This window comes from Lepidothrix coronata, unplaced genomic scaffold (assembly GCF_001604755.1).
Source record: "Lepidothrix coronata isolate B3197 unplaced genomic scaffold, Lepidothrix_coronata-1.0 Scaffold96, whole genome shotgun sequence".
Classification (NCBI taxonomy): domain Eukaryota; kingdom Metazoa; phylum Chordata; class Aves; order Passeriformes; family Pipridae; genus Lepidothrix; species Lepidothrix coronata.
Genome location: NW_016690276.1, coordinates 419057 through 427340, shown reverse-complemented (window position 1 = coordinate 427340; position 8284 = coordinate 419057).

Here is an 8284-nt window from a genome sequence, read left to right as displayed (position 1 = left end):
CCCCGCCCCGGCACGGCGCGCGCCGGGCGGGCGCCCCGCGCGCGGCCGTGCGGGACCTGGTGCGGGGGGAGCCCCGACGGCGCGGCCGCTCCGCACCGGGGGAACCCAACACCCGCCGGCACCGGGCCCTGCCCGCCGCCTCCCCCCGCTGAGGATGCTCCGTCGCGCCGGCCAGGGGAAACATCCCTCTCCTTCCAGCCCCCGTTGGCCAAATCCCGGAGGCTCCGGTAAATGCCCTCCTTGGCCTCCCAGCGCCGGACGGCGGTAGCACTTGGTCCGTCTGCGACCCTGCCCGAGGTATCGGTAAGGGAGCGCTGCCCGCCCCGGGACGGCCGCCGTGCACGGGTCCGGCCGCGAAGCCGCCGAGGGTGTGCCCTCGGTTTTAGAGCGTTGATCCCGGAGACGCGCGGGAAGCCCGCGTGGGACCCGGTAGCTGAGACACATTGGCGTTTGCAGCCGGGACAGCACATTGCCCCCGGAGCTGCCACGTGTTCGGCAGGGTCCCGATCCCCCGCGAGCGAGTCCTTTTGTTGGGCCAACAATAGCTGCCCAAAGGTGGTAGAGAGGGAAATAGCTCCGTGCACGCATCTTAACTTCCCTTCCGCGCAGCCTCCCCTCCCGCCACCGCCGCCTGCCTGGAGAGGAGAAGTGGAGGTTTGCCCATGTGAATAGGCGTGTGGAGAACAAAGTGATGGGCACAGTATGAGGTAGATATGTTTTTTCAAAAGTGAATAACTCACGAGCCAAGGAGGGAGCGAGGGAGCCCAGCAGCTCAAAGCTGAGCGGCGGTGACATGGAATGAGCAGCCTCACTAGTTTAGGAAGCTGGCTGGGCACGCTTGGCGCATGGCCACCTTCCACAAACAACTGGATGTTTTTAGACAAACGGGACGCTGATGGTTGGCTTTCTTTAAAAACAAACTGAGGCAAGCCTTTGCTATTATTTTTTTATTTTTTTGGCAATTCTGTTTCAAAGGCAAAAGCTGCTGGACACCCCCAAACCAAATTATCAATTTCTAACCAAAATGAAAACGTTTACTTGGTAAGAAAGATGATAAGGAGCAGAAGTTAATACCTTGTTTCTGTATATTATCCACAAAGTTGCCAGACTATTTGTATCTAACAACTCTTATATACTCCTTTTTTATTACAACCCACACGTAAATGCTTATATCACGAATGGAATAAAAAGTCCTCTGAACCTCTGAACGGTGCTGTTCGCCAGCTAAACACCCAGCCCTCCAGCTTCTCTTTCAGTCTGCAGCAGGCACTGCGTGCTCCCTCACTGAGTCCCCGTGGCACAAGCAGGCTTTGCCAGCAGCCCTGTTGCACTCTCCTCCCCAGGGTTAAGCTTGAGCATTCCCCTTTCGAGCGCCAGTTGCTGTGGCTGGGAGCTGCTCCATGCAAGGACCGCAGACCAAAGCTTGGAAATGAGAGGTAGCCTTGCTAAGCAATACCCACTGACACGCATTTCCAGAAGCCTTACGAGCTCCCAGGCATGGGGAGAGCCATGATGGTGCAGCGTTGAAGTCTTAAACATCTCGCTCCAGGCTGATGGGCCATGAGGCTCTTGGGGCCTCCTTGACAGCAGGGCCCATCCTTCATCCCACAAGCCACCCAGCAGACCCTGGGCATAGAGGGGAGCAGCATCCCATTAGCATCTCATGTGGATGGGAGGCGACTGGTGCCCTGGAGGGGCCCTGGCCTCTGAGTACCCTGCACTGCTGGCTGGGCCAGAGCTGCTGTCAGGTGCTGGTGGGCTTCCCTTAGCAGTACTTCAGTGACTTCATGGAGCACTGGGGAGATCAGCCTAACACCCCAGCACGCTCCTTGAATGGTCAGCATGGCTGAGAAACACTACCAGCTGCTTATTTTTCAAGCGCATGTTTTGTGAGCGCGTGCACGCTTTGAAACTGGAGGCATCTCAGACTCACTCGAGAGTTTGCCTTTGAAAGGACACACACAAAAAGCTATTTTCCCCATCAACACCACTGCTCAGAGGGGGAAAAATGTTTCATTGAAATCCAGTGCTCTCCATATGCCTGTATCTGCTGTGCACGCTCAGAGTCAAAGTCAAAGGCAAAGAGTGGTTTATGTCAGTGCTGGGTTTAGCTCTGCTCTCCCAGAATAAGATAAATGTAAGTGATGAAGAACTCCTGGGGCTGGCTGAACTCATTTTGTATTCAACACTGCCCGGCCCTTTTCTCTTCCCTTTCTCCCTCTCTTTGTATGTTCAAGCCTACTTGGGTTTCTTTTTTTCTTTTGTAGAAGTTGGTTCTTTTGAAGCGGTTCGAGGCACGCCCTGCTGCAAAGGGGACTTCATGGGAGTCGGAAACACAGGCACACCGGTCTGAAACACTTACTGTACAATAGCAGGAATGTAGGAAGCCTTGAAAATGAATCTGCTCTCTCTAAGAAAGTGTCAAAGCTTTCAGAGGAAAACAAACTGAACTTATCCCTGTATCTTTATGCAGATTTCCCCTTGATGCTCCTTTCCTAATCCTGAGCCTGGTTAAGGGCTGAGGCAGTGGTCAGGCACATATTAGTGTTACAGAAAAATGGGTTACAAAAGGGGGGAGAACAGACTTACAAAAAGCCTCCTCTGTCATTACAGCCAGAGACATTTTGAAAGCACACAAAGCACATGGGTCAGTCCTCAGCTTAATTGTACTCAACAATCTAGGTGCTCATTCAATCCCATTTCAAGATCAGCTGGCTGCTCTGCAGGCATCACCACTGGTCAGAAAGTATTTTATTCCTTCTCTTCCCTTGCCCCACTTTCCCCACATTTTCTCCCATTTCCTTCCTTCCTTTTGAAAAGTGGGGGATGCACACAACCCTCTTTCTACCTCCCCTGGTCTTCAGGCAGTAAAATACATGAGTGGGTAGAGATCAGGTTGTGAGTCTCACTGAGATGAGGTAATCTATGCTGAATCTCAACCAAAACCTGGCCAGGCCTCCAGCAGGAGGAGGAAAATGGGATTCCTGCCCACTTGTGGCTGTCTTGCACCCTGGAATGCCCAATCCCATCTAGAAGCTACTACAGTGAGCAACAGCAAACACGTAAAGACAACATACAGCTGAATAATTCTCAGTCTCATCAACTGCATCATCAGAATAGTCACCCAAATAAAGTGTTCATATTTACATTATTCAGAGCAAGATTGCTTAAAGCAGAAGATGGTCCAGCAGCAAGTCTTTCTTAGTCTCCTCCTATGACCAGTGCCTGATGCTTTACTGTCAAATGTGTTTTAAATAGACATTAGAAGTGATGACTGCAAGGAATGCAAAAGCCCAGGGAAATCACTGCAGACTTCAATGTTTCTGAAACCTGCCCCTTTCCACTCAGGACAACCAGGACCACGGTGCTGCTGAAGAGAATGTGCCCTCATTTCTGCAGAGTAATCTTCCTGGGCAGATCATTACAATTACCCAATGTCATTTGCTTCAGCTCTGAGGGTTGGTTAAACTAATTCCCATTTCTTGGTGACATTTACCCCCATAAATATCTAGTGCAGACTTAAGCTGTGGGGCTACCCCTGAGGACTCTTGCTGTTGTGTACAGTTAATTCTAGTGTAAGTACCTCCACTGCCTCCAAGAGAAATGCAAAGCATTGCTGTAACAATACCTACCTCCTGCAGTCATTATAAGGCATAGTGAATTTGGGAATATGGGAATCTTATCAATGGAATTTCTACCTACATACACTTTGCCTATTTATTTAAATGGCTATAACTGTTACCGAGACTTTAGTCTATGCTCATCTTTTAAAAATAAAAAGCTTCATATTCAAGGAAGTGTCACTCATAAAACAATTTTCCTTTGGTCACTTTGTTTTAAACACTTCCTTTTATTACCCTTGGCTTGTCAAGGAGGTTCCATTAAAATTGCTAAATGCCTTCAGTCCCACCAAAGTCTCGGAGAGTTCAGGCACTTCTCAGCTGTGTGACACTTTGAAAAACAGGCCTCCAGAAAAACCAAACCAAACCATCAAGGCTCACCACACAGGGTTTTGCAGGGCTGTTGCTATGGTCTGATGCATACTGCCATGGCCCCAGACAATCAGAGGATTTTGTTGGGAAGATGGCAAGCAGTTTTCTCCTGTCCTAAGCTGAAAAAATCTGACTGCAGAGGTCTGCATTGGCTTGGACACTGCTTCTGAAGGAACTGTAACCCAGAGTGTGGGCAATAGCTCAGACAAGCAGCTTTTGGATTAGGATGTGTATAACTAAGCATAATCCAGAGCTAAGCTCTTGGAAGAAGAAGGGTTAATGACCGAAAAATATTTATACACTGCACAGAATTGGAAGGATTTCCTTGCAGTGAAAGACTGCTTTAATGTAATGGGAATACTAATATCAGACCCAAGGGATCTGCTTTTGTCAGAGGCTTTATACCTTCCCAATCCTTGAGCTCCTCACGTCTCTAACAGTAATGTTATTCCAGGTGTAGTTTGTTCGCCCATTGCAGCAGGAACAATTCTGCAGGGCTTGTGCGTGCTCACATGCACCACCCACAGGTCCATCATCTTAGTCACTCTTGAAATGAGCAGTAACAGAACACTAATGACCATCCCTACTTTATGAACAAGTGTTATCTAGCATGCTTTCATTAGGCTGCTAGTTGGGATATTTTACTAATATAAATCGCTTAGCCAAGAAATGACCAGTGCCATCAACAGTTTTACAGCATACGAACAGTACTTCATCTGCTTTAAGATCAGAAAATTAACATCAATCCATCCACAGAGATAAGACAACATATTCCCTTCAAATCACATCTGGTCACTTCCACTTGCTCTCACCGTCTCTTGCACAAGAGCCCAGGGAGTGTAAGTACTCCAGATTTGCTGGTACTAGATTTGGGTTTTTTAACTGATTGCTACAGCATTCCCTCCTTCACTCTCACTTTAGCCATCACACAAAGTACAGTTATAAAGGTTTGCTCTGGAAAAACATTCTAATCATAGGCGTGAGGTATAAACTAAAAAGTTAGCTTGAAGTCTCTCTGTGGCACAGTAATAACATATCGATGGACAAGTCAGGAAAAAATAACAGCTGACGTAAGCAAGAGGAGAAAAAGGAAAAAAACCAACATCTGAAACAGTCTGCCTTGCAACAGCAGCATTACTTCAGCAGTAACCTGGGAGCTTAGGGGAGCTGCTTCAATTGTACTGGGCCTTGATCATGTTCTCACATCCATCACCCACAAAGCTCTTGACAATTAGGCAGCCCTGTGCCTGAAGGAGGTTTCTTAGTTGTGGAAAAGCCAGCTCGGAATTTGAACCTTTCCGGGTCTCCTGAGGAGAGAAGGTCTCTAAAATGTAAATAGTAAATATTTACAGTTACACAAGCCAAAATAATGTGGAGAACAGTGGTCCCTCATAAGGGGAGAAAAGCAAGTGAATAGACCCAAGCTGGTGCTGCTCAGCAGCTCAGAGGTGTTTATCCACGAAAGAAACACTTGTCAGCCAAGAAAAAATACTACCTTGCCATCCATGGGAAATCCTTCCATTTAATCCCTGACAGCAAAGAGCAAAGTGGCTTCTAGGAACTGTCCATTTCCAACACAGCAACAACAGAACTTTCAGGAACTACCCTTGTGAAAGGCTGTGAAAACAAACCCTTCTGAAGATATCTTCATCTGGTCCTCTACCTTGTAGATTAGGATGTCTTAAGAATTTTTACTTGCTAAAAACTAGAACCATTTTTTTTTCATGGGGTTAAGACAGAAAGATATACACAAAAATTAAGCATTTAAGGGAATTAAGCTTTAGGGGCATCTCAAAATTCCAAGCTATGCAGAAGACTCTCTTCAGTCTATTAGCCAACAGACAGCTTCAGTACAGCATTGCTTGCAGTGTTCTCGTCAGTGACAGTGTTCTCATCAGGTTTGTTCAAACACCAGTGCTCAGTTGCAGTCCTGTAGCTCTTGGGAAGCAGTTCTCCTGTAATAGTAGGCTTCCTGACTGCAGCAAGATCCATACTTCTGGCATCTGGCATACCCATGATCTGCAGACCTGCTTGGTCTGGAGCTGGAGGGAGACTTGTAAGCATTTTTATTTTCCAGGCATGCGGGATGCTTTGAACTCCATAAAAGTTTTAGAAACTCCCAAAGGGTGAAGCCTAGTGTTCATCTGCAGTGTGTAAAAGCTCTGTTGAGGCAGAAGGTGAGGCTAGACACAGCTGATGGTCTGCTGAGGCTTGGGACCTTCCATCAGGAACCCGCAGTTTTCAGTAGCCCAGGTGTATGGCTCTCACAGTCTGTGTGACAACCCCTACAGGGGTCACACAAGAGTTCAGTGTGAGAACCAGAGTTGTTCAGCTTTGGAAGGAGGGATGGTAGGAGTAACAGAAGTAACAAGCATCCCACCCTGCCTGGTTCATGAAGCAGAAACCCCCACAACTTGCTTCAGCACAGTTGTTGCATCCACACTATAAGAAATTATCTCTGCTGTAGGCCTGTGTGCCTTTGCATCCTGGTGAGAGCAAGGGGAGGTGACATCCATGGAAAGGCAGCACACAAGCAACGTCCAGCAAAAGCTGCTTTGCTTAATAAAAGCCTGGTGTCTCCACCAGGTCCTTGAGTGCCCTGCCACCGCCGTCTGGGATGGACACGAGGGCATTTCTCTCCTACCTCTCCCAGCTCGGGGCACCTGCCCTGGCAGTGGGCAGTGCTCGGTGGGCACCGCTCGCCAGTCGGGCTCACACAGCCCACACCACGCGGCTGAAGGTGCCCCGAAAAGCTTCTCCCCGGCGAGACGGCGGTGAGGCCACCACCCCGTCCGCTCGGGTGGGGTGTGCGCCCGGGGCCGCCCCGCTGCCGGCAGCAGGTTGAATATTGTAGGTGTGGGCGATTAAAGTGTCGCCGGCACAATGGCGGTCTGTGTCCCATTCTCCACGCCCGGGCTCCTCTTTGGAAAGCGCACACAAGAGGTGACACGGCGCTGGCCCTCGCCATTATCCCGGCGGCATAGCGGCGCGGCCCGCCCCGTTTCCCGGGAAATGGGGCTCCTCCGGCCGCCGCGGGACCACCGCGGCCGCGCACGACTCCGCGACACTCCCACCCCCGCACCGGGGGAGAGGGGCACGGCGACGGGGGACGAAAAGCCGCCGGCGGCGCCCCCGAGGCACTTGTCGGGGACAAGAGCCCCCCGGCCCCGGGCTGCTCCCAGGCAGATCCCCCCCTTCCCCCCCGCGTCGGGGCACCGGCGGCACCGAGCGGGCCGCGGGCGCCGGGGCTGTGCCGGAGCGGGAGGCGGTGCCGCAGCGCCACCGCCCGGGCGGTTCCCGGAACGGCAGCGCCGCCAGGGCAGGGCAGGGCAGGGCAGGGCCGCCGGTCCCGCCGCCAAAGCCGTCCCGTGTCGCCGCTCCTGCACCGCGGCTCTTCCCACCGGCTTCCCGCCTTTCCCCGCCCCTGCACCCCGGCTCTCTCCGCACAGATCCCCCGTGCGAGGCCGCCGGCAGCGGTGAGGAGCCGGATAGCGCCCTCGACGAGCAAACGCCGTGGATATCTGAGGCAGAAGGTGTGCGCGAGATGATGGATAGCTGTAAATTCAAGCCGGGCTAAGATACAAGGACAAATTTAGCCCCTTCAGTCTGTCATTGCCTCAACCAAGCAATGTTTGAAAATTGACCAGATTAAAGCCAAAACTCGCCATAAAGGAAAAATCCAGCTAGGTTTTACACAACTGTACTAAAAATAGTATGCTGTGTTCGTGGGCTTCCAACTCCAGCAGCAGAGTAATCAGTGCTAACAGTGGGTTTTTTCCTTATCTCTTTCACTTGTTTGGTGGGGGTTTTGTTTGTTTTTGTTTGTTCGTTTGTTTTTAAATTTAATTTTATTTTTATTTTTGTCCATGCTTTAGCAAGTGACCACCATTTACTCAGGAATACGAAGCATGGGGTAAAGGATGGAGATGTGCATGCAAATGCACCATGCCTGATAGTTCCTTACAGGGCTTCAACCCATGAAATAGAAATTCCTGTCTGTACTTCAGATTGACTTCTATTTATACTCCAGCAAATTATTATATGCCATGGATAATAACTGTCTGGCTGTAATGCCATGGATAGTAATCCACTGGCTGTAAGTTTTGGAAGGAAAGCTGCTTGTATGTGTCAATACTTATGGAATAAATGTTTAAGAATATTTATGGATATGTTTTCCCTTTTCAAACAACTCATACAAGACACAACAGACTTAATATACATATGAATAGGCCTACATTTGTCAGATGATGTAGCACATCTTTAAAAGTGAAGATGACAGTGATATTTATTGA